The 27,889-nt window shown below is 37.1% G+C and overlaps 1 protein-coding gene and 1 pseudogene across 1 annotated transcript in view; both read right to left on the bottom strand.

The window, feature by feature from the left end:
* The window catches only part of Nexmif (neurite extension and migration factor), a 170,813-nt gene that overhangs the window by 73,766 nt on the left and 69,158 nt on the right, over positions 1–27,889 (bottom strand). The gene's annotated exons all lie outside the window — the stretch shown is intronic.
* On the bottom strand, positions 14,247–17,289 carry LOC141419543 (nucleolar and spindle-associated protein 1 pseudogene; annotated as a pseudogene).

The following is a 27,889-nucleotide window of genomic DNA, read 5'->3' as shown; positions in this document are numbered from 1 at the left end:
GCATCCTGATATTAAAAAGTAGATGTTAGTGTGGAAAACTGGTGAAATCTAGTGAATCTAGTGAAGTCTGGAGTTCAGGTTTTTTTTTTTTGGTGGCATTGCAGGTTTGAACTCAGGGCCTCACACTTGATAGGCAGGTGCTGTACCACTTGGGTCACTCACCAGCCCTTGAAGTTCAGTTTTGACTAATGTTACCATAGTAATATAAATTAGGGGAAACTGGGTAAGAGGTACATGGGAATTCTTTGTGCTCGTTTTGCAACTTTCTTATAAATATAAAATTAGCCCAAAATATAGTTTTTTAAAAATTAAACTTTATGGGATATATGAAAATATTCATACTCATACAGTTAGTAGTTTAAACAGGTGTCTGCCAGATTCCTCCTTAGTATATACAATTAGGGAAGAACTGTCTTCTGAAGTTAGAAATTCACCATTATCTGACTGTGTGACCTTGAGTAAGTTCCTTTTTTCAACTTTGGGCCTGAATTTTCCATCATGAGGGGTTGAGTTGGATGGTCTTCAAAGGCCCTTTAAACTCAACCCAGTCTTGGCTTCTCATTGCCTGTGTGGAAGGAAGGAACAGAGCCCTATAGCTTTCCTGTCTTGCTTAACATAAACCAGCTGCTTTACCAACACAAGATCAAAGTAGAATGCTCCACCTGAGTTCCAATCACCAGAAATCCTATAGAGATGGATTCAGTATGAAGCAGGATGGAACTGGGCAGTGTTTTGTGTTCTCTAAGAAGTGAGGGCAATGTGAAAGCCTAGGCATAGGTGGGGTTAAGAAGGGAAAATGAACCAAAACTTGTACTTCCATGATTAAGATATATGTTGTTTCTTGCCAACTTATGGCTGCCCAACTACACTGATTAAGCAAGGACACAGTGCCAATAAACCCAAGTGCCTTCAAAATGCCATTCTTTCTGTTTGCCAGATTCAGAGAGGTGATATTTAAAGAATATGCAATGCTTACCTCCCTGAGGAGAGTTGGACCCACTCAGGGGTAACTACATAACTACATTACATATTATTACTGTCTATTCTTGAGGGCTTTTGGTCAGGCTAACCCCTTCAAGGAAACAATCCTTGACTCCCTAGAACCAGAATGTGCTATCTTCAGGTGTTAGTATTACTTCAATGGCCTTAACAAGAAAGAGATGGCTGGAATGATGTGCACCCTCACTTTCGAAGACAGTGACTGTGTGTGATAAAATGTATACTCACACACAGTACACCAACCTCAAAACTAAAGGGCTAGATCACCATCTTATAAAAGATTTAAACCACTGAAAATCTTCTAGCCCATTCTAGCTGCCTATAGCCTAAGGTAAGATTAAAACAGAAGTGGAAAACAAACCTCAGATTCAATAGAGATTTCCAAATCTTATCAGCCTGCAAGAGAATTAGGGAGGGCCTCACACAGAAAGGCCCACAAGGCTATGTCATTGCCACCATTATACTTAGTCATGCTTAGACCTAACAGTTGCTGTTATATTTCATTTTTCTCATAATCAGAACTTTCAACACTAACAGACAATGGGATAGATAAGCTGGGAAACTCCTGTTTTTCCCTGAATTTCATAACTTTGAAGCCAAGGAGTCTTTCCGCAGAGGTTGCTTCTTATGGCTGAGTCATTATGTATTTACATAATTTTATACATATATATATATATATAGGCAGCACTGAGGTTTGAATTCAGGGCCTCACACTTGCTAGGCAGGCATTCTACCACTTCAGCCACTCCACCAGCTCGTATTTACATAATTCTAATAAAGAGCAAACTGGACATTTAGACCCAGGTACTATTATTTCTTTTACCAGATATTTTTTGTTTACTTGTTCAACACATTCTCTTCTGGCACAGAAATATCAATTAGATGGCAATAGATTATAGTTTTTTGCTTTGATATTTATACTTTCCTCACAAAGAAACAAAATTATGATTGTTCATTCTAATTATTTAATCTAAATGCCAGTGTGAACCAATTCGTCACAGGGTAAATAGAATAACATAAAGAAAAGGAGAACTCAGACAAAGATATATAGGAGGGAATGGTAAAGAAAAGGGAAAGATGGAAAGAAAAGGGAAAGATAGAAAGAAAAGAGAGGAAATAAAAGTTGGAGGAAAAGCAGAGGAAGAAAAAGAAGTAAAACAAACAAGATGACAGTGAAGTAAGGAATCAATGAAGAAAGCCCCCAACTTGCCACTGCTTTTTAATCTTACTGACTAGTGAATGATACTTCAGACTCAAGATTTGTTGCTGAAAATAGAATAAATTGGATTTCAAATGCTAGCTGTCTGTGCATGGAGATTTTGACTAAGGCCTCAGTAAAGACATGGTTGTCCTTCACAATTTGTCCACTGACTCATTCTCCACCTACTTTTAAGATCTTATTAGAATAGCAAGTATATAACACCAATTTGTGCTGGTTTCAGAGCAGCCAACAAAAACCACTTCTGACTTCCCATGGAATTAAAGACCAAATAATCTTTGCTCCTTGCTATGTGTGCACATGTGCACGTGCGCAGATACCTTCATATACACTCTCTCAGACTGGTGGATTTGCCTGGGCCAAAACAATAATGAACTTTCAGAACACAGTAAAAGAATGTTACATATTGAAAAGAACATTATATATATTCATCAAGAAGTCATAGAAATTATAGACATACATATCTAACAACAGAGCCTCAATATACATGAAGCACAAACTAAAAGAACTGAAGGGAGAAACAGGCACCTTTATAATAAGAGTTGGATGCTTCAATACCTCAATTCCATTAATACATAGAACAACTACACAGGTCAATGAGGAAATAGAAGATTTGAATAATACCATAAGCCAATAAGATCTAACAGGCATACAGAAAACACTAGAGCCAACCACAGAAGAATATACGTATATTCTTCTTAATTACACATGGAATATTCTCTAGGTGGTATGTATGTTAAGTTATAAAATAAGCCTCAGTCAACTTGAAAAGACTGAAATCATGCAAAGTATCCACTAATTTGTGTGTGACCTTGGAAGCTTCCCTTCTTTCTGGGCCATAGTTTCTCCTGTAAAATGAGGGTGAATGTGAGGGTTAATGGTGTTTAAGTACCATTGAACAATTTGATTTCAAATGAAACATGCCCTTGGTGTTCTTAAGTTTCACAATTGTAAAGCTACTATTAGCTTTATTCTAAGCATTTTTTTTAAAAAAAAACCTCCTCATTCTGTTTTAGTTTACTTCTTAAAATTATGCATAGTAAAACCTTTTTCTTGTACAGCTGTATGAGTGTTGGCAGATGTACATGGTGGAATGCCCATTACCACAATCACAATTCAGAACAGTCCTATCACCCCAGAAATTTCCTTTGTAGTTAACTCTTCTCAGATTCCCTAGTAACAAGTCACCTGTTCTATATTCCTAGTTTTAAAATTAGTGTAAATTAATTTTACAAAGGAGTTTCATTGTGATATTTCCATACATGCATACAATGCATACAATGCACTTCAATCAAATTCACCTTGTCTTATACTTTCTTAGTCCCCTCCCCCACCCCCTTCTTTTAACAATTTTAGTGAGTTTCTTTATGTTATCATTATATATATGTATATACCTATATATACATACACAAACACACACACACACATATATACACACACATTTCAGGTACGTTATATATAATGTACTTCAATTATATATACAATTATATATATATATATATATATATAAAACTATACATGTATATAGTGTTCTTCAATCATGTTCATCTCCCAGCACCCACTCCTTTACCCCTTCCCCATCTTACTGGTTTTTCTCCCAGCAGTCTTCCTTTTATAATTATGTCATATTGTATTTCCAGAATATTGCATCCTTTTATTTATTTTATTTGTGGTACTGGGGTTTGATCTCAGGGCTTCATGCTTGCTAGGCAGGTATTTTACCACTTGAGCAATATCATCAGCCTCTTTTGCTCTGGGCCTGCCTGGACCAAGATCCTCCTATTTATGCTTCTCACTGTAGTTGCAGGCATGTACACCCACACCCAGCTTTTTCCATTGAGATGGGCTCTTGCAAACTTTTTCTTTTTTTCCCCCAGCCTGGCCTGCAATTGCAATCCTCCTGATCGCAGCCTCTGGCATAGCTGGGATGACATGTATACATCACTATTCCCAGCTAGTGGATCAGATGTGGTCTCTCAGACTATTTGCCCAGGATGGCCTTAACCTGTGATCCTCCTGATCTCTGCCCTCCAAGTAGCTGGATTATAAGTTTGAGCCACTTCCTCCAGATTGATCATTTTTTAATAGCTGCAAAAACACTGTATTGTATGGGCATATCATAGAATTTGTTTGGTAAGTTTATTATTAAATTCAACTTATTTAGTGATTTTTTCATCCTCCCCCCATGAATGTTTATACATTAACTAATTTCTATACTTTAAGGCTCATTCTTGGTGTTGTAAAGTCTATGTTTTGACAAATGTATTACATGTATCCACTGTTATACCATCCAAAATGGTTGTGCTATACTAAAAATAATAAATGGTTGTGCTATACTAAAAATTCCCAAGTTTCATCTATTTAGTCTGCCCTCCCTTTCCCCATACTTTTGGCAATCACTGATAATTTTACTGTCACCATAGTTTGATGTTTCCAGAATGTTGCATAGTTGGAATCATATAATATGAAGTCTTTTCAGACTGACTTATTTTACTCAGTAATATCTATCTAAGGTTTCTCTCTCTCTCTCTCTTTCTCTCCCTTTTATATATATATATATATATATACATATATATGTATGTACATACATATGTGTATATATACACACATATATATGTATATCTATCTATCTATCTATGTAGTAAAATATAAAATGGTTACTACAGGGGAGCCAAGAATGTGAATTAGAAGCAAGCAGCACTTTCCAGCTTTTCTGTGGCTGAGAATCAATACAGCCAGAAAACTTCTCAGAAAAGTAGGTGACTGAGGGAATGCAGTGAAATTCAATAATAGACACCTGGAGAGACTCAGAGACTCTGGCTATTGGAACAGATGATGAGAAAGTACAACAGCATTGAGCCCATGGAAGTTTGGTGGTGTGGCAGAGGGGAGGAAAAGGAAAGAAAAGGAGAGAGAGGTAGTGGCAGAAGTGGGCCAGATGTAGAACAGAAAGGCAGTCTGAATTTGCTGATCTGGGAGCCGCATAGCATTTCTCTATGAAAGCATGGTGCCATCTTGAGAAAACCATGACTAAGCTTCCTGCTTCAAGAAATGTTAAATCTCTGTATTTTTCTTTCCCATGTAACTCACAGCACATATTGCCACGCTGTCCCTGCCAGAATCTATTTCATGGTCCAGTATGGCCTTGGCAGATGGAAGCCCACTGAAAAATACAGGCAGTTGGATTTGCCTTGGAGATTCAGAACAGAGTGGAACTCACTTTCCCCCTAAGATTGGCAGCTCAGCTGTTGGCTAAAGAGAGTTAGGAGACTGAGCAGGCATGAGCAATAGGAACTAGACCTCAAAAACCCATAGTCTATTGTCGTGAGTAGTGGAAATGGAGGTCCTGATGTGCCCTTTCCATCCTGTACAGTGTGTTGCCCCAAACTCTGTGTAGCTTCACAGGTGAACCTAAGATCCACATGTCCGACTTGAGTAGCAGGTCCAGGAGGTATGTTAAGGTAATGTGTCCAAAGTAAATCATAGCCAAGGGAACAATGATTCCATGCTACCTTGTACTGGCAAGGGAAACAATGATATTCTAACCTGCTCCAGTGCCAAACCACTCTCACTGACAGAGTGGCAAGCAAGCAGAAAAAGAAGGGGTGAATATCCCCCAGCCTTTGCTTTCTCCAAGATCAGAGCTGAAATTAATGAAATAGTCTAAAAGAACAATACAAAGGATCAGTGAAACGAAGAACTGGTTCTTTGAAAATAGGATTGATTAGCCCTTAGACAAACTAACAAAAAAAAAAAGAAGACCCAAATTAAATGACAAAAGGGGGATATTACAACAGATACCAGTAAAATCCAGAGGATCATTAAGAATTATTTTGAAACTTACACTCAATAAATTGGAAAACCTAAAAGAAATGGATAAATATCTAGATATAAACAACAAAATATTTGCAATCCGAGTTCAACAACACATTAAAAAGATAATACATAATGATCAAGTTGGTTTCATTCAGGGATGCAAGGATGGTTCAACATATGCCAATCAATAAATTTGATACATACACAAATAGAATCAAAGATAAAATGATTTGTACATTTCAATAGGTATAGAAAACCATTTGATAAAACTCAACATCCCTTCATGATAAAAGAACTAAACAAATTAGGGTCAAAAGGATCATATCTCAACATAATAAAGGCTATATATGACAAACCTATAGCCAACATCATATTGAAGATGGAAGAACTGAAAACTTTTTCTCTAAAATCAAAAATGAGGTAAGATGTCTACCACACCATTCTTATTTAATATATTACATGAAATTTTAGTCAGAGCAATAAGGCAAGAAAAAGAAGATACAAATAGGAGCTAACTGCAGCTCAGTGGTAGAGTGCTTGTCTAGCATGTGCAAGGCCCTAGGAGTCAACTCCTAACACCACAAAAAATGGGGGGATACAAATAGGGACGAAAGAACTGAAATTATCCCTATTTGTAGATGATATGATTCTATAGTTAGAAGACCTTAGGGGGTCCACCAGAAGTCTTTTAGACCTGATAAAGGAACTCAGTAAACTAGCAGGATTACAGTAAACTAGCAGGATACAAAATCAACATATAAAAATCAGTAGTTTTCTTAATATACCAATAATGTACGTGAAAGAAATTAGGAAAACAATTCCATTCAAAATAGCCTCAAAAAGGATAAAATACATAGAAATGAATTTAATCAAGAGGGCAAAACACCTGTAATGAAAAATGATAAAACACTGAAGAAAGAAATTATAGTAGATGCCAGAATATGGAAAGACATCCTATGTGTGTGGATCAGAAGAATTAATGTTGTTAAAATGGTCACATTACAAAAAGTGACCTACATATTCAATGCAATCTCCACCAAAATTCCAATGTCCTCCAGGTTTATCTATCTTTGGAAAATAGCAGGATTTCTTTCTTTTATGGATATATATATATATGTATATAAAATATTTATTGATTTATCTATAAGTCTATAAACAGATATTTAGGTATTAGCATATCTTGGCTCTTGTGAATAAATGCTTCCATAAACACAGACGTGAAGATATCATTATGAAGTGGTGATTTCATCTCTTTTGGGTATATACCCAGAAGAGAGATTACTGGGTCTCCTTCCACCACTTGGCTATTGTAAAGAATGTAGCTATGAAGATGGGTGTGCTTATTGTTTTATTTTGCAATTTGCTGATGATGTCTGATAGTCCAGAATATTTTCTTTTCTTTTCTATTATTTATTTATTTATTTATTTATTTATTTTCATTTATTTACATGTGCATACATTGTTTGGGTCATTTTTCCACCCTGCCGCCCTTCTCCACCCTTCCTCCCCTCCCCCCCTCAGTTCGAGGCAGGTCCTGTCTGCCCTTATCATCAATTTTTTTGAATAAATGACATAAGCATAATAAGGAAGACAAAGCATTTTCACTAGTTGAGTTAAGGATAGCTATACAGAGAGTTCCTGCTATTGCTTTCATGTACCCATGTGTTACGGACCATATTGATTCAACTCTAACTGATCTTTACATTGGTTCCTGATCCCCTTCTCATGATAACTTTTGTCACTTTAAGGTTTCTGTATTAGTTCCTCTGGAGTGGGGACATCAAACACTTTCATGTTTTGGCTTTTCTACCTATTCCTATATCTCCCGCATGTGCTCTCCCCTTGTCATGTGATCCAAGTCAAACCACATTGCTGCATTTGCCCTAGATCTATAGTCCACATATGAGGGAGAGCATATGATTTTTGGTCTTCTGAGCTCAGCTGACCTTGCTCAGAATGATGTTCTCCAGTTCCATCCATTTACCTGCAAATGATAAGATTTCATTCTTCTTCATGGCTGAGTTAAATTCCATTGTGTACAAGTACCACATTTTCTTGATCCATTTGTCAGTAGTGGGGCATCTTGGTTGTTTCCATAACTTGGCTATTGTGAATAGTGCTGCAATAAACATGGGTGTGCAGGTGCCTCTGGAGTAACCCCCAGGGTATATCCCCAGGAGTGGGACTGCTGGATCATATGCCAGGTCTATGTTAGGTTTTTAAGAAGTCTCCAAATTTTTTCCCACAGTAGTTGCACCAGCTTACATTCCCACCAGCAATGGATTAGGGTTCCTTTTTCCCCACATCCACGTCAACACATGTTGTTAGTGGTGTTTTTGATGATGGCTATTCTAACAAGGGTGAGGTGGAACCTTATTGTGGTTTTGATTTGCATTTCCTTTATGGCCAGAGACAGTGAGCATTTTTTCATGTGTTTTTTGGCCATTTGAATTTCTTCTTTTCAAAAAGTTCTATTTAGTTCAGTTGCTCATTTTTTAATTAGTTCATTAATTTTAGGAGAGTTTAGTTCTTTAAGTTCCCTGTATATTCTGGTTATCAGTCCCTTGTCTGATGTATAGCTGGCAAATGTTTTCTCCCACTTTGGGGGGGGGTCTCTTCAGTTTAGAGACCATTTCTTTTGTTGTGCAGAAGCTTTTTAATTTTATGAAGTCCCATTTATTCATCCTTTCTCTTAGTTGCTGGGCTGCTGAGATTCTATTGAGGAAGTCTTTGCCTATACCTATTTGTTCCAGAGTATTTCCTGCTCCTTCCTGTAGTAACTTCAGAGTTTCAGGTCTAACATTTAGGTCCTTGATCCATTTTGAGTTGATAATAGTATAGGGTGATAGACATGGATCTAGTTGCAGTTTCTTGCAGACAGGTAACCACTTTTCCCAGCAACATTTGTTGAAGAGGCTGTCTTTTCTCCATCGTATATTTTTGGCACCTTTGTCAAAAATGAGGTGGGTATAGTTGTGTGGATTCATATCCGGGTCCTCTATTCTGTTCCTCTGGTCTTCATGTCTGTTTTTGTGCCAGTACCATGCTGTGTTTATTGCTACTGCTTTGTAGTATAGTTTGAAGTCAGGTATTGTGATACCTCCAGCATTGCTCTTTTTGTTGAGTATTGCCTTGGCTATTCGCGGTCTCTTGTGTTTCCAAATGAACTTTAGGGTAGATTTTTTCAATCTCTATGATGAAAGTCATTGGGATTTTGATGGGAATTGCATTAAACATGTAGATTGCTTTTGGTAGTATAGCCATTTTTATTATGTTGATTCTACTGATCCATGAGCACAGGAGGTCTTTCCATCTTCTGTAGTCTTCCTCGATCTCTTTCTGCAGGAGTATGCAATTCTTTTTCTAGGGGTTATTCACATCCTTTGTTAAATTTACTCCTAGGTATTTGAGGTTTTTTGAGACTATTGTGAATGGAATTGTTTCCATATATTCCTTTTCAGTTTGTTCCTTGTTGGTGTATAGAAAAGCTAATGATTTTTGTAAGTTGATTTTGTATCCTGCCACCTTACTGTAGCTGTTTATGGTGTATAAGAGCTTTTGGGTAGAGTGTTTTGAGTCTTTAAGGTATAGGATCATATCGTCTGCAAATAAGGAGATTTTGAGAGTTTCTTTACCTACTTGTATTCCTTTTATTTCTTCTTCTTGCCTAATTGCTCTGGCTAGAAATTCCAGTACTATGTTGAACAGGAGTGGGGATAGTGGGCACCCTTGTCTCATTCCTGATTTTAGGGGGAATGGGTTCAGTTTTTCACTGTTAAGTGTGATGTTGGCTGTAGGTTTGTCATAAATAGCCTTTACAATGTTGAGGTACATTCCTTCTATTCCTAGTTTTCTTAGAGCTTTTATCATGAAGTGGTGTTGGACCTTGTCGAAGGCTTTTTCTGCATCTATTGAGATGATCAAGTGGTTTTTGTCTTTGCTTCTATTGATGTGCTATATTAAAATTATAGATTTGCATGTATTGGACCACCCTAGCATTCTTGGGATGAAGCTGACTTGGTCGTGGTGAATGATCTTTCTGATGTGCTGTTGGATTCAGTTTGCCATTATTTTATTAAGGATTTTTGCATCAATATTCATTAAGGAAACTGGCCTACAGTTCTCCTTTTTGGAGATGTCTTTGTCTGGTTTTGGGATGAGAGTAAAATTGGCTTCATAAAGTGAGTTAGGCAGTGTTCCTTCCCTTTTTATTTCATGGAACAGTTTAAGGACAAATGGTATTAGTTCTTCACTAAACATCTGATAGAATTCAGCAGTGAATCCATCAGGTCCTGGACTTTTCCTTTTTGGGAAGCTCTTGATGGCAGCTTCAATTTCTTTTTGTGTTATAGATCTATTCAGGTGATTAACATCCTCTTGGTTCAGTTTTGGATGGTTGTAAGTTTCTAGAAATCTGTCCATTTCTTCAAGATTTTCAAATTTATTAGAATATAGGTTTTCAAAGTAGTCTCTGATGATTTCCTGGATTTCCATGATGTTTTATCTCCCCTTTTGCATTTCTGATTTTACTGATTTGGGTTTTTTCTCTCCTCATTTTAGTCAGGTTTACCAGGGGTCTGTCAATCTTATTAATTTTTTCAAAGAAGCAGCTTTTTGTTTCCTTGATTCTTTGTATGTTTTTGTTTGTTTCTATTTCATTGATTTCAGCCCTGATCTTAATTGTTTCTTTCCTTCTGTTGTTTTGGGATTTGCTTGTTTTTGTTTTTCTAGGAGTTTGAGCGGTAGTGTTAGGTCATTGATTTGAGATCTCTCTGACCTTTTAATATATGCACTGATGGCTATAAACTTTCCTCTTAGGACTGCATTTGCTGTGTCCCATAGGTTCTGGTAAATCTTCAACCCTTTCAGTCTCAGCCAGTACTTATTTCTGTCAATGAGGTGGGTCTCCTGTAGGCAGCAGATTGTTGGATCTTCCTTTTTAATCCAGTTTGCCAATCAGTGTCTTTTGATGGGGGAATTTAGAACAGTAACATTCAGTGTTAGTATTGATAAATATGTGGTGATCCCTGTCATGTATTTGTCTTTGTTGATTAAGGGTTTGATTGTGTGTAGCTGAATCAGTGTTACTCTTTACTTTCTTGTCTTTTCTTCTCCTGTGGTTTGGTATTGCCTACCCTTTCATGGTTTTGTTTGCTTTCATTTTCTGTGTGCAGAATTCCTTGGAGAATCTTTTGTAGTGGTGGCTTGGTGGTCACATGTTATTTTAGTTTCTGCTTATCATGGAAGACTTTTATTGTTCCATCTATTTTGAATGATAGTTTTGCTGGATAGAGTATCCTAGGATTGAAGTTATTTTCATTCAGTGCTTGGAAGACCTCACTCCATGCTCTTCTTGCTTTTAATATTTCTGTTGAGAAGTCTGCTGTGATTTTGATGGGTTTACTTTTGTATGTTATTTGTTTTTTCTCTCTTACAGCCTTCAATATTCTTTCTCTAGTCTCTGTACTTGTTGTTTTAATGGGAATATGTCATGGCATAGTTCTATTTTGGTCAGTTCTGTTTGGTGTTCTGGAGGCTTCCTGCACCTGAATGGGCATAGTTTTCTCTAGATTTGGGAAATTTTCTGTTATTATTTTGTTGAGTATATTATGTATTCCTTTTGTTTGCACCTCTTCTTCTTCAATGCCCATGATTCTTGGGTTTGGTCTTTTGATGGAGTCAGTGAGTTCTTGCATTTTCTTTTCACAGGTCTTGAGTTGTTTAACTAATAGTTCTTCAGTTTTTCCTTTAATTGCCATTTCATCTTCAAGATCTGAGATTCTGTCTTCTGTTTGTTCTATTCTGATGGAATAGCTTTCCATTTTGTTTTATATTTCTGTTTATTCTTTTTTCCTGAGGTTTTCCATATCATGGGTTACTTCCTCTTTAATATTGTCAATTTTTGCCCTTAATTCATTTATCTCTCTTTATGGTGGTCTCATTTTCAGTTTGGTGTTTATTTAGGGATTCTATGATTTCTTTTATTTGTTTCTGGGTTTTCTCATATTCCTTGTTTTTGTTGTCTTGGAACTTCTTGAGTGCCTCCTGTAAATTTTGGTTAACCATGTCTAGTAACATCTCCATGAAATTCTCATTGATTAATTGTAGGATTTCTTCTTTCAGAGTGTTCTTGTGGGCTTCGTTGGGTTCCTTGGTATAGTTTATCTTTATTTTGTTGGAGTCTGAATCTGAGTATCCATTTTCATCATTTCGCTCTAAACCCTGTACTGCTTTATTTTTGGGGGTAGAATGGTTTCCCTCCCTTTTTCTTCTTCCCATATTTCTACTAGGTACTGTTTCTATCCCTGGACTATGTGTAATTTAGTATTAGCTGGGTAACAATATTAATACTAACAAAACCAAGACAGAAGGATAAAAAAAGAGAAAGAGATGGAAAGATAAAAAGAAGAGAGAAGAGAGGAAAAGAGAGAAAAAAAAGAAAAAAAATGGGAGAGATGGTGGGTGATCAAGCAACAAACCAGGCAGCAAATTCCTTAAAGAAGGGGAAGAACATTCGCCAGATCTGGAATGGTAGAATTGCAGTCTTAGTTGTTGTGATGTTACTCCTTTAGCATCCAGACCTGTCTGTGTGTGTCCCTTAGGCAGGTTGGGAGCCCTCCTGTGGTGGGTGGCAGGTGGGTGGGGTTCCACAGGCCTACAGGTGGAGGCCTTTTGAGGCAAACTAGCGGGCCTTTGGAGCATGGGCCTGGTGTGCCTGATGGGCACGGGACAGCGGAGTGGAGATCAGCATGTCTGTGGATTGCCGGCTTGGCAGGCTTTAGGGGCACAGTTCTGGTGGAGATCGTGTAGGCCTGTGCAGGTCTGAGGGTGTGGCCCGGTGGAGATCATGAATGTCTGTGGCTCGTGGCTTGACAGGCCTTGGGGGCATGGCCCAGCAGAGTGGAGGTTGTGCAGGCCTGTGCAGGCCTGGGGGGCGTGGCCCAGTGGAACAGAGGTTGTGTGTGTGTGGATCGCCTGCGTGGCAAGCCTTGGGGCTGTGGCCGGGCAGAGCAGGGATCGTGCAGGCATGTGCAGGCCAGAGGGCGTGGCCCAGTGGAGAGCATGAATGTCTGTGGATCTCCCGCTTGGCAGGCCTTAAGGGCTTGTTTGGCGGAGATCATGTGGGTCTGAGGGGTGGAGTTTGGGGTAGCACCGCCCTGGTGGGGCTAAGGAGCAGGGCTGGAAGATCAGAGGTCCCACAGCATGCAGAGCAGTGGGTCCATGGACTGTGGGGTGGGGCTTGGCATGCAGCACCAGCTATTCTTTTAGTATATGGTGGTGTGGAGAAGCCTTCCAGGAGCTAGGGGTTCAGAGTGCTGATGTTTCAGCTCTCCCTTGTGCTTTACCTCAGTCAAGTATGTCTCCAGCCTCTCACCAAAGTCCCTGGATCACAGAGGTCAGGAGGTCTGTGGCTGTGTCCTGGTCGCCATCTTGGTTCCGTTTCCAGCATATTTTCATTTGTTTATTTTCCATTGGTGTATCTTCTTTGGTGAAGTGTCTGTTCATATTTTTCCCATTTTTAGATTGGATTGTTTGTTTCCTCTTGTTGAATTTAGCAGTTCTCGATACATGTTGGATACCAGTCCTTTATCAGATGTGTGCTTTGCAAATATTTTCTCTAAGTCTGTGGTTTATGTTTTATTTTCTTAACAGTGTCTTTCACTGAGAAGTTGCCATTTTTCCTTTTTCACTATTATATTGTACTGGGAGTACATTGTGACATTCACAAAAGTGCTTATAATATATTACAGTTGAATTCACCCCCCTCCATCATTCTCCTTTTATTCCCCCTCCCCCCAATCTTAGAATAGTTTCTGCAGGTCTCATTGTTCCATTTTCATACCTGAGTACATAATACCTCCACCACATTTACCCTCTTATATCATTTCCTTATATCTTCCCCCATCCTACTGTTACCAACCCTAGACAGGAGCTGCTTCACCTTCCTATTCTGTTTTTGAAATGAAGACATTTTTGTTTAAGATAGCTATACAGAGTTTCACTGTGACATTTCCATGTATGTATGTGTTATATCCTGAATTGGTTTATCACCTCTATTTTTCTCCTTTCTACCTTAGTCTTCTTCTTATGGTGATTTCAACAGGTTTAAAATTATATATTAATTCTTGTATAGAAAGTACATCTACCATACTCACTTTCTTTTTTTTCACAATAAAAAAACTTTTATTTATGAAAATATTAATCGGTATACAACTCAGAAGCTCTACATAGATACAGCAAGGAACAGGATATGTGCAGCAACTCTAGTGTTTTTCCATAAAATTAGTAAGTTTCAGTAAGTATGACAGAACATCGTAATCCTTAAAAACAGTAATTCTCAGGGTTTTGCTTTTTGTTTGTGAACTGGGGATAGAATCCAGGGCTTAGGTGCAATCTAGGTAAGTACTCTACCAGTGCACTACACCCACAACCCAGTAAAATCTTGATTGGGTCCTGAGCTTCTATTTTTAAATAAGCAAGGGTAGAATGAGCTATGGAATTTTATTTTTAAGACTATAGTGAGTGACAGATGACAATTACATGAAGCCATCTGAACAAAGGTGCTTATAAGTTTAAAATATTTTTCATACAGTCAAAATGATGCTATGACCAAATCATTGGCTCAGTTTCATTAAGATTACTAGATTTTCTAGACTAGAGGATGACGAGGTGGCCTTTCACCCCCACCTTTCCATATTATTAATTTTTATTCCAATTTCAAGCTTGTGGAATAATCAGCTTTTGCACAAAGAAGGACGATAAGTCTGTTAGTACTATAAGTACCAGAGGGACCTGTATATTAGAATTTTGGGGTAAGAATTGCAAGGGTGGTCTCATTAGGAAACGGAGTGCATAAGTACTTAAGAAGAAAGCATTCCAAAGAACTTAGGAGCTTGAATGTATCTTTTCAGAGCTGTAAGACATAAAAAACCCATAGAGGATACATAGGTAATGAACACAAGTTAGTGAAAAAAGAGTTTTTGAAGTGGGGCAGACAGTACAAAAATACTTACAAAAGAAAAGCATGTTAGGTATAAAGGAATATTGACAAGATGTGAAAAAATTATTCATCTTTAAGCACAATGAGGTCCCTTCGAGCTCCCAAAAGCTGTCCTTTCTTCTTCTTCTGTTCTTGCTCATGCTTCTTCTGTTGCTCTTCCCTGGTCTGAAGAGGAAGATATTTCTAAGTTTTCTTGTGGAAGCTAACTCTGCTTCCATGTTCATTCAGGCAACTATTTTCTTTATATTGCCTCCAAGGTTTCAGCTTTCCTTTGTATGGCTCATAGTTGAGGGGATGAGAAAAACTTGCTTTGAGATCAAATACTGGTTTCTTATTGGAGACCGGAGTCTTCATTGCCACAGTTGTTAACTTGAATGGGGTAATAACAATAGAATTCTCTTTGGTGGTGTTTAACTTGGGTGTCCTGAGTACAGCCTGGCCTTTTGGTCTACTCCCAGATATGGTCACATGTGGAGAGTTTCTGGCTGGAGTCTTGGTCAGTGAAAGCTTGTGTCATTATCTTTAGTAGAGCTGAAAACCTGACATCCATTTTGCTTGCTGAGAGAGTGGAACGCTTGACTGACCTCTTCAGACACACCGTGCTCCAACTTGCAGGGCTGTGGGCCTGGCCTGGCAAGTGTCACTGGCTGGTGGGTCTACAAGCCACAGAGAGTCTTCCTCTTAGAGTAACAGGAGTCACTACCTCTCCCTTTTTGCCGGGTTGCTTCTTCAGGTCATTAAATGAGTTGTGTTCTTCAAAATGTTTCCTTTTTCTCTTAACATATTCATCAATGGACTCCATTTCCTTAAAAAGTCTCATGAAGCTTCATAAAGTTTGGAGTAGTGACTGCCATTCTCTTATTGTTCCCAAGTTTGGAAAACCCATCTGTGTACAGAGACTTTCTTTCTGAAGGCTCCTTAGAATCATCATTATCATTTTTTTCACTTTTTCCTGAGGAATCTGCATTCTCATCTCCTTGGCTCTGGTCTGTCACAGAAGGAACTTTTGCAGTACTTTTGAGAACCTGGTTTTCTTGCTTTTCTTTATTCTGGAATGCAATAGGATCACCTATTTTCATCCCAGAATGATCTGGCTGAGAGTCCAGGTTCCCATGGGCTCTCTTGTGCCTCCTCCTCCTTTTGGTGACATGGCCAACTGTTTCCTTCTTTGCCTGCTCTTGGCCCCAGTCTCATCACAAGAGAATGTAGCAGTTTGAGTTTCATCCTGATTCTTACTTTCTTTTCTTGCTTCCATTTAAGGTGTGCTTTCAAGGCTTTTAACAACTTGCCTGTCCTCAGGTTAGCCTGGAGGCCCAGACTTTTGGCTAAGTTCTTCAGGTCACTGTACTTGAAGGAGTCCAGCTCTTCCATGGAGGGGACTGTCATCATGTTCTGCAATCCAGGTAACACTCAGAGGACTGAAACTAAGCAGTGAGGTTCAAATCTCTGGTGCCACCCCATAGTCACCTTCTTAACTTTCTTATTTTACCCTCCCTCTCCCATTTGTGACCTCCCCTTAGTGTGACCTGTTTTTCATAATATTGCTTGGATTTGTATTGGGCCTATATTTCACATATGAGAGGAAACAGGCAGCCTCTGGCTTTCTGAACCTGACTAACTTCACTTAAGATGATGTTCTCCAGTTCCAACCATTTACCTGCAAATGACAAAATTTCATTCTTCTTTATAGCTGAATAAAATTCCATTGTATATAAATACATTTTCTTAATCCATTCATCAATTGTAGGGCATCTTGACTGTTTCCATAGCTTAGCTATTGTGAATGCTGCTGCAATAAACATGGGTGTACAGGTGTCCTTGTTGTAACCTGACTTATATTCCTTTGGATATATCTCTAGGAGTAGTATTGCCGGATCATATGGCAGTTCTACTTTTAGTTATTTCAGGAGCCTCCTTGCTGTTTTCCATAGTGGTTGTACTTAAAGTCCCACCAACAGTGTATGAGGGTTCCCTTTTCCCCACATCTTCACCAACATTTGTTGTTGTGTTCTTGATGATAGCAATTATAACAGGAGTGAGGTGGAATCTTAATGTGATTTTGATTTGCATTTCCTTTATTTCCAGGGATGTTGAGCATTTCTTCATGCGTTATTTTAGCCATTTGGACTTCTTCCTTTGAAAAAGCTTTATTCAATAAGTTCACTTACCCATTTCTTCATTGGGTCACTGATTTTTTTTAAAGTTTAGTTTTTTTGTTGTTGTTGTTGTTGCTTTTCAATTTTCTTTTTTTTTATTTTTTAATTTTTTTTTATTTTTCTTTTATTATTCATATGTGCATACAAGAATTGGTTCATTTCTCCCCACTGCCCCCACCCCCTCCCTTACCACCCATTCCGCCCCCTCCCTCTCCCCCCCCAATACCCAGCAGAAACTATTTTGCCCTTATTTCTAATTTTGTTGTAGAGAGAGTATAAGCAATAATAGGAAGGAACAAGAGTTTTTGCTGGTTGAGATAAGGATAGCTATACAGGGCATTGATTCACATTGATTTCCTGTGCGTGGGTGTTACCTTCTAGGTTAATTCTTTTTGATCTAACCTTTTCTCTAGTACCTGTTCCCCTTTTCCTATTGGCCTCAGTTGCTTTAAGGTATCTGCTTTAGTTTCTCTGCTTTAAGGGCAACAAATGCTAGCTAGTTTTTTAGGTGTCTTACCTATCCTCATCCCTTCCTTGTGTGCTCTCGCTTTTATCATGTGCTCATAGTCCAATCCCCTTGTTGTGTTTGCCCTTGATCTAATGTCCACATATGAGGGAGAACATACGATTTTTGGTTTTTTGGGCCAGGCTAACCTCACTCAGAATGATGTTCTCCAATTCCATCCATTTACCAGCGAATGATAACATTTCGTTCTTCTTCATGGCTGCATAAAATTCCATTGTGTATAGATACCACATTTTCTTAATCCATTCGTCAGTGCTGGGACATCTTGGCTGTTTCCATAACTTGGCTATTGTGAATAGTGCCGCAATAAACATGGATGTGCAGGTGCCTCTGGAGTAACAGTCTTTTGGGTATATCCCCAAGAGTGGTATTGCTGGATCAAATGGTAGATCGATGTCCAGCTTTTTAAGTAGCCTCCAAATTTTTTTCCAGAGAGGTTGTACTAGTCTACATTTTTAAAATTTTTTTTTAGTTTTAAAAAATAATAATTATATTATATTTAAAAAATAATAATAATTATTATTATTTTATTTAGCCCACATTGGCTTCTAATTTGCAATCCTCCTACCTCATCCTCTTCAGTTCATTGATTACCAGTGGACAACATTATAGCCAGCAGAAGTTCTTAATTTTAATGAAGTCAAACTTTTCAATTTTTATTTCATGGTTCATGCTTTCAGTGTTTTATCTAAAAAGTCATTATCAGACCCAAGTTCACCTATATTTTCTCCTAGAAGGTTGATAGTTTTTACATATGGATTTATAATGCATTTTTAGCTAATCATTTTGCGACAGAGTCTCACCACGTAGGCCAGGCTGGCTTCAAACTTGTGATTCTTCTGCTTTGGCCTCCTGAGTGCTCAGTAATTTTTGTGATTCATTTTTTTTTGCATGCAGTTCTCCAATTGTTCCAGTGCTGTTTGTTAAAAAAACTATCCTTTTCCCCATTGAGTTGCCTTTCCTACTTTGAGAAAGATCAGTTGGCTGTTTTTGTGTGTATTTGCTTTGTTCCATTTATAGATTTGTCTATTTTTTTTTTTTGCCAATTCCATACTGTCTTGATTAGTGTAGCTTTATAGTAGGTCTTAATTGAGAAAGATCAGTTGGCTGTATTTGTGTGTATTTGCTTTGTTCCACTTATAGATTTGTCTATTTTTTTTGCCAATTCCATACTGTCTTGATTAGCATAGCTTTATAGTAGGTCTTAATTTTGCATACAGTCTCCCAACATTGTTCTTCTTCAATATTGTGTTCGCTGGTCTTTTGACTTTCCATATAAACTTTAGAATCAGTATGCTGCTATTCACAGAATAACTTAGGAGATTTTAAAAATTGGGATTTTGTTGGATCTAAAGAGCAAGTTAGGAGGAACTGATACCTTTATACAACACTGAGTAATCTTACCCATGTACATGGAATATCTTTCCATTTTTATATCTTCTTTGACTTACTTCATCAGAGTTTTATAGTTCCTCATGTAAATCCTGTACATATTTTGGTAGATTTATATCTAAGTATTTCTATTTAAGGATGCTAATGTAAATGGTATCATGCTTTAATTTCAAGTTCCAATTATTCATTGCTCAATTAACTTCATATCCTTTCAATCTGGCTGTAATCACTCAATAGTTCCAGGAGGGCCTTATCTGTTGAATCTCTGTGATTTTCTATGTAGATAATCATCTACTCTGTGAACAAATAGTTTTATTTCTTCTGTATATCTTTCATTTCACTTTCTTGTTTTACATTTATTAGCCTTGCCTCCCCTAAGATATTAAATAGGGGTGATAAATGTGGATACCTTTGTCTTGCTCCCAATCTTAGTGGGAAAGCATTAAGTTTCTCACTATGAAGTATAATGCTAGCTGTAGGTTTTTTGTAGATGTTCTTTATCAAGTTGAGGAATTTCCCATCTATTCCTAGAATTTTTATCATGAATAAGTGTTGGATTTTGTCAAATGCTTTTTTGTATCCATTGATATGATCTTATGATTTTCCTTCTCTAGCCTATTAATGTGATGGATTACATTAATTGTGTTTCAAGTGTTGAACCAGGAACAAATTCTACTTGGTGTGGTGTATAATTCTTTTTATACATTGTTTTGATTCAATTTGCTAATACTTTGTTGGGGATGACTACATTTATGCTCATGGGAGACATAGTATGCAGTTTTCTTTTAATATCTTTGTCTGGATTTCATATTAGTGCCTTATAAACTGAATTAGTAAATATTCCCCATACCTTTATTTTATAGAAAAGATTTTAGAGAACTGATATAACTTTTCCCTTAATCTTTGATAGAATTCACCAGTGAGAATCAAATGTAGTGGCACATGCCTGTATTCCCAGCTACTCAGGAGGCTGAGGCAGGAAGATCACTTGAACTCAGGAGTTCAAGGCCAGCCTGAGCAACATAGTGAAACTCTGTTTCAAAAAAATCTCACAGGGGGTGGAGGAAGATGGTGAATTAAATACAGCCAACATTTTCCTGCATCTTCACAAATCTAAAACAAAACACCAGGGGTGTGGCTACAGGGAGAGGTGGGTGGTGTGGAAAGGTACAAGAGGGTAATAGTAAACAGTACACAGTGACAATGTGAAATCCAGAAATACTGAACTTCAGTCTTATAAAAGCATTAATAGACCTTAATATAGAGTGCTAAGCAAAACAATAGGGAAGGAGGAGAATTCTCACTAGTAGGGTTTCAAGCAGAAGAGAAAAAGAAAGCCTCAGGAAGATGCACAAGCACACTATCTAGAACTCTGAAAAAATAAAGTTTAAGACAGGAGATCTACAAACTGCACAGCAAACAGACAGGGGAAAATCCCCTTTCCCTTCACCTTCCTAGCTAACTCACTGGTGTGATAGAGAGGAATCATCTTAGGAGAGGCTTTATAGTCAACCTATCAGCTGGGGAGAGCAGAACACCCTGCATTTTTATGTCTCCTGTCCCAAAGTTCTCCCCACCTTCACTGGCTAAATGAGTGATCACCTTGAGAAACAGGGTAGACCCAGGGAACTAGTTTTGACTTGGACTCAGACTTGTGGACACAGGTTTACTTGGGTGGGAAGTGTGAGCTGTGTCCTGTAAGGTTCACCATAAAGAGAAGCCAAGGGTGAAAACATTGGTGAAGCCATAGCCCAAACTGTGGTAGAGGAGACAGTCTGTGTATGAATACAAGCCGAGTGATAGGACAGAGAACTGCAAGACCAGGCACACAGGATCAACCAGAGGCTTGTGCTTTGCCCAGCCAGTGCAAATTGCTCTTCTTTGACTACTTTGTATACTCCCAGAGGACTGGAGAGATTCAGGCTCAGCTAGTGAGAGCAATTTGAGGGCAGCTCCTGCACAGGAATTCTGCCCAGCAAGGAAGACAGGTCTGGGCTCAGCCTGCAACAGCTTTTTCTGGTAGAACTTGTTCTGGCTTCAGAGAAAAAAACAGCTGTCCCTTCTCCTGGTCCTGTTTCCCTGGCTCACACAATTAAACTGCAAAAGATAAGTCTGGGAGGGGAGATCCATACTCTTCTTCTCAGCAAGGAAGAAATATTGGCTTGTGTTTTTTTTTCCTGGTTTTTTAAATGGTTGTTTTGTCTTTCTCTGTACTTATCACATTCTACCTCACTACATTTTCCTATACTTTTATCCCATATACTATTCCTTTTTTCCTATCTTTCTTCCACTCTGTTTTTCCTTTCCTCATACCTCCTTCTTTTTTATTACTTGATTATTAATAAGTTTAACTTTCACAATTTTTAAACTCCTGGTTTATCCTACAAGTAATCTAGTTCTTTTCACTTCTAACCTTATTAGGGGTGTAGCTGAGGTTTTCCAATTCTGTTTTACTAAATTTTAATGTTTATTGGGGGTATAGTTGATGTTTCCAATTGTTTTTACTACATTTAAATTCCTGGTTTGTTTTTAAATTGCTGTTTTTGTTACTTCTATCTGCTTTCTCTCCTTTAAGTGGTAGTGGAGATCATAACCTCAAGAAAAGGCTGCCCACTAAGAAGACTTCATTAAAAAAGAGAGTGAAAAAGAAAAACACCCTGAAAGTCGCATCCCAATAGATGTGCAAACTCTGATGTAGAAACACAAGAAATATGAAAAAGCAGGCAATGTCACTCCTCCAAAAGCTCATATCTCCTCAAATAACCAAATCTAAAGATATTGAAATGGCTGAAATGCCAGAAAAAGAATTCAAAAATCTAGTTTCAAACATGATCAATGGTGTCAAAGAGGATTTAAACAAACAGATGAATAAAGTAAGGAAATTAGTTCAAGACCTGGACAAGAAATTCACCAACATGAATAAAAAATTCAGCAAAAAATTGAGACTCTGAGGAAAAAAAACCACTGAAACACTGGAAGTGAAAAATTCAATAAATCAAATAAAATACTCAGTGGAAAGTATCACCAATAGGCTAGATCAAGAAGAAAAAAGAATATCAGGATTTGAAAGCAAAATCAAAGAAATATTACATTCAAACACCAATAAAGAAAAAAATAACATGACCACAACTTTCACATGATCAAGGCACCAAATCTAGGAATCCAAGGGCTTTAGAAGAAAACAATAAGATACCAACTAAAGGTATAGAAAACATATTCAATGAAATTATAGCAGAAAATTTCTCAAGTATAGGGAAAGACAGACATCCAAATATAGGAGGAATTCTGTTCATATAGACATGAACAGAAAAGAATCTCCCCATGTCACATTATAGTTAAAAACCCAAGACTACAGAACAAAGAAAGAATATTAAAAACTCCAAAAGAAAAGACCAGTTTAATTATAAAATCACTCTCATCAGAATTACATCAGAACTTGAAGCAGAAACCCTAAACACAAGGAAAACATGGAATGATATTTCAAGCCCTAAGGGTAAATAAATGCCAAATAAGATTACTATATCCAGCAAACTTTTAAAATTGATGGAGAAAGGAAGACCTTCCAAGGTAAGTACAAACTAAAGAAATTCATGACCACTAAGTCAACCTTTTGAGAGATACTTAAAGGAATTCTACACACAGATGAGGAAGAAAAACAATCACAAACATGACAGATGAGGAAAGAATAAATTTCACAAGAGGAACAGACTGACAAGTGAGAATTAGGAAAGAATCAAACACATTCAACTCAGTAAACCAGAAACTACTAAGATGAATAAAGGAGAAAGAAAAGAACAGCAGTACTCAAATCAGGATAAAAACCAATAAAATTTTAGAAATCAGCAAATACTTCTCAATAATAACCTTAAATGTAAATAGTTTTAACTCTCCAATTAAAAGATACAGATTGGCTTATTGGATTTAAAAACACAAGATACAACTGCATGCTTTCTGCAAGAAACACACCTCACTTGCAAACATGGAAACTGAAAGTCAAAGGAAGGAAAATGATATACCAAGCAAATAGAAGTCAAAAGAAAGCAGGAATAGCTATAGTCATAGTTGACCAGGTAGACTTGAACTCAAAACTAGTCAGAGAGAAAGGAGGCCACTAAATATTAATAAATGGAACAATCAATCAGGAAGATATGATGACTGGAAATACACATGCACCAAACACTGCTGTACCCAATTTCAAAAAAAGACTCTACTAGACATAAAGGGACAGATAAGTCCAGAGGCAATAATGGTGAGTGACTTTAATACTTCATTTTCATCAATAGATAGATCATCCATATAACAAAAGCAACAAAAATTTAGAGTTAAACAAACAGACTTGATATTCCATCTGATAGCTACAGAATACACATTATTCTCAGCAGCCCATAGATCTTATTACAAAATAGACCACATTTTAGGCCATGAAGCAAGCTTTAGTGAATACAAAAATTGAAATAATTTCTTGTATCATATCAGATTACAATGGAATATAGTTAGAAATCAATAGAAGGAAAACTACAGAAACTATACAAACACATGGAGGTTGAATATTATACTTTTGAGTGATTAGTGAGTTATTAAAAAAATCAGAGGACAAATTTTAAAATTTCTAGAATCAAATGAAAATGAAAGCACAACTTACCAGACCATCTGTAGTATAACAAAGGCAGTTCTAAGAGGGAAGTTTATAGTTATGCTTAAATTAAAAATCAGAAAGATCTCAAATAAATAACCTAATAATGCACATCAAAGTCTTAGAAAAACAAGAACATGCCCAACCTACAATTAGTAGATGGAAATAAATAATAAAGATCAGAAAAGCAATTAATGAAATGGATAATAAAAGAATAATACAAAAAAAAATCAAAAGAAAGAGCTGGTTCTCTGGAAATACAAACAAGATTGATAAATCCTTAGCCAATCTAGCCAAAAGAAAGAGAGAATACCCAAAGTAATAAAATTAGAAATGAAAAAGGGGACATCACAGCAGATTTCAATGAAATCCAGATTATTAGGGATTATTTTAAGAATTTATATTCTAATAAATTAGAAAATCAGGAAGAAATGGATAAATTTTTAAACACATATGATCTACCAAAATTGAGCCAAGAGGATATAAACAACATGAACAAGTCTATAATGAGCAATGAGATTGAAGCAGTAATAATTTCTTAACAAAGAAGAACACAGGACTGGAGGGGTTCACTGCTGAAATCTATGAGATCTTTAAAAGAAGAACTAATATCAATGCATCTCAAACTATCCCATAAAATAGAAAGGGAAAGTACACTACCAAATTCACTCTACAAATCCAATATTACCCTGATACCTAAACCAGAGAAGGACACAACCAAAAAGAAAACTAGAGACCAATTTTCTTCATGAACACAGATGAAAATTTACCAATAAAATACTTGTAAACCGAATTCAGTAACACATTAAAAAGATCTTATACCATGACCAAGTTGGTTTCATTCCAGTGATGTAAAGATGGTTCAACATATGCAAATCTATACAACACACAAATAGAATCAGCGACAAACATTATACAATCATCTCAAAAGTTACAGAAAAGGCCTATGACAAAATTCAACATCTCTTCATTATAAAAGCACTGAAGAAATTAGGAATTGAAGGAACATACTTCAATATATTAAAGGCTATATATGACAAACTTACAGCCAGCATTGTACTAAGTGAGGAAAAACTGAAACAATTTCCTCTAAAGTCAGGAACAAGACTAGGGTGTCCACTATCTCCACTCTTATTCAATATAGTGCTTGAATTCTTAGGCAGAGCAATAAGGCAAGATAAAGAAATTAAAGGTTTGCAAATAGGAAAGGAAAAACTCAAATTATCCCTATTTGCAGATGATATGATCCTATACTTAAAAGAATCTAAAGACTGCACCAGAAAATTCTAAAATCTGATAAATATTTTTAGAAAGTAGCAGGATACAAAAATTAAAACATATAAAATAAGTAGCTTTTCTGTATATCAACATCTAATATGCTAAGAATCAAAGCTAAGACAGAATCCCACTCATAATACCTGGGAGTAAACCTAACCAAGGAGGTGAAAGACCTCTACAATGAAAACTAAAACACTGAAGAAAGAAACTGAAGACACTAGAAGATAGAAAGATCTCTCATGTTCATGGATTGACTGAATTAATATTGCAAAAATGGCTATATTACTGAAAACCACTTATAGATTCAATGCAATTCCCATTAAAATTCCAATGACATGGCCATAGAAATGGCCAAGCAATCCTAAAATTCATATGGAAGCACAAAAGTCCCATAATTGTCAGAGCAATCTTGGGCAAAATGAGCAACGCTTGAGGTATCACAATACCTAGCTTCAAATTATACTATAGGACCATAGTAATAAGAACAACAGGGTGCTGGCACAAAAACAGGTCAATGGAATTGAAGATCCAGAAATAAACCCACACAGCTAAAGCTATCTGACTTTTGACAAAGGAGCCAAAAACACATGTTGGCGAAAACAAGACAGTCTCTTCAAAAACAGTGTTGGAAAAACTGAATATCCACATATGGAAGACTAAAACTAGACCCCTATCTCTCACTCCATGTGAAAATCAATTCAAAATGGATCAAAGACTTTACGATATAAATCTCTAAAACTATTAGAGGAAAGCATAAGAGAAACACTTGAAGATACAGGTATAGTTGAAAACATTCTGAATAGGACTTCAATAGCTCAGGAAATAATAGCAAGAATTGACAAATGGGATTGTATCAAATTAAAACACTTCTGCACAACAATGGGAACAACTACCAGCCTGAAGAATGATAGCCCACAGTATGAAAGAAAATCTTTGCCAGTTACTCATCTAACTATGTAGTAATATCCAGAATATATAAAGAACTCAAAGAATTAAACACCAAAAGCATAAATAATCCCATCAGTAAATGGACAAATAAACTGAACAGTTCTCAAAAGAAGTACAAATAGATAATAAACAAAGAATTCAACATCCTTAGCCATAAAGGAAATACCAATCAAAAGAAATTTGAGATTTCATCTCATTGCAATCAGAATGGCAATCATCAAGAAACAATCTACCACAAATGCTGGCAAGTATGTGGGGAAAAAGGAACTTTTACACATCATTGGTAGGAATGTAAATTACTACAGCCACTATGGAAATCAGTATGAAGGTTCCTCCAAAAACTAAAAATAGTCCTACCATATGACCCTGCTATACCATTTCTGGGTACATAACTGCAGCAATCAAAGTCAGCATACCATAGAGATATCTATATACCTATGTTTATTGTGGCACCTCTCACAATAGCCAAATTATGGAATCAGCCTAGGTGCCCACTCACAGATGAATGGATAAATAAAATGTGGTATAAGGCCAGGCACAGTGGCTACTAGGAGTTGGAGACAGGGGGAATCATGGTTCATGGCCAGCCTAGACAAAATTTAATGAGACCCTATCTCAAAGAACAAGGCAAGCATGGTGGTTCATGCCAATAATCTCAACTATGAATGAGGCAGAGGTAGGAGGATCACAGTCCAAGGCTGTGTCAGGCAAGAAGTGTGAGATTCTATCTGAAAAATAACTAAACAACAACAACAAAAAGGACTGGGGCATCGCTCAAGTGGTAAAGGATCTGAGTTCAAAACCACAATATCACCAAAAAAAGGAAGAAGAAAAAAATGTGGTACATATAGACAGTGGAGTATTTCAGCTATAAAGAAGAATGAAATCAGACCATTTTTGGGAAAATGGATACAACTGAAGATTATGTTGTTATGCAAAGTAATCCAGATGCAAAAAAAGAAATATCACATTTTCTCTTATTTGTGGAATCTAGCTTTAAAAATAAGACATGAATATAGAAAAGGGCTATTTAGGTGGAGGGAGGACTAGCAGGTAGGTATAAGAGGAAAAGAGAGGGTGATGGGGGTAAATATAGTAAGAACATCCTCATTAGATGCCAGTTCCTTGGTATTGAACTTCCCACCCTGCAGAACTGTTAGAAATAATTTTTAAATTCTTTATAAATTACCCAATCTCAGGTGTTCTTTATAGCAGAACAAACAAACTAAGATACCACTTTTTTAAAAAGTCAGGCATAGTGGCACATGGCTGTAATCCCAGCACTTGGGAGGCTGAGGCAGGAAGATCATGAATTCATGGCCAGTCTGGGCTACATAGTAAGACCTTATCTCAAAAAGAGTCATAATATTTCCTTGATCCACCTATACCATTATTTCTACTGGGAATAAAAGCAAAAGTTAAAATATAATTAAAATTGTAGGACCATGTCTTGTGTCCAGATGACGGCAAAGACAATTATCCATGTTAGGGTGTGTAAGTTGGAACCCATGGAGCATGGAGCCATGACAATCATACATTCACAAGATCCCCAGAAAATTAGAGAACTACATTTGCATGGTTTCTTTATGTACTTAAAACCCCTACAAGGATTTGGTCACCCTAGAACTACACAATTTAGCTTAAACGCTTGATGCACCCAACCAAGAATGTTGGGCCAACATTAATCCAAAACACTGAACATGGACTAGAGTTCAGTGGCCTCACTTATAAGACAAAGAAACTGAGTCATGTGGCATGCTGGAACCTGAACCCACATTTTCTGATGCCAAATTCTTTGCTACTTCTAGTGAACTATAATGCATGCTGCTTTTGCAGCTTCCTCTCCCCAACATATCAACATTTATACCCACAGACATTCCAGTATCAATCACATTTGCATCTTGTGCAATATTTAGCACAC

Source organism: Castor canadensis, chromosome X (assembly GCF_047511655.1).
Source record: "Castor canadensis chromosome X, mCasCan1.hap1v2, whole genome shotgun sequence".
Classification (NCBI taxonomy): domain Eukaryota; kingdom Metazoa; phylum Chordata; class Mammalia; order Rodentia; family Castoridae; genus Castor; species Castor canadensis.
The sequence above is the reverse complement of the archived record's forward strand: the minus strand, read 5'-3'. Positions and strand labels throughout refer to the sequence as shown.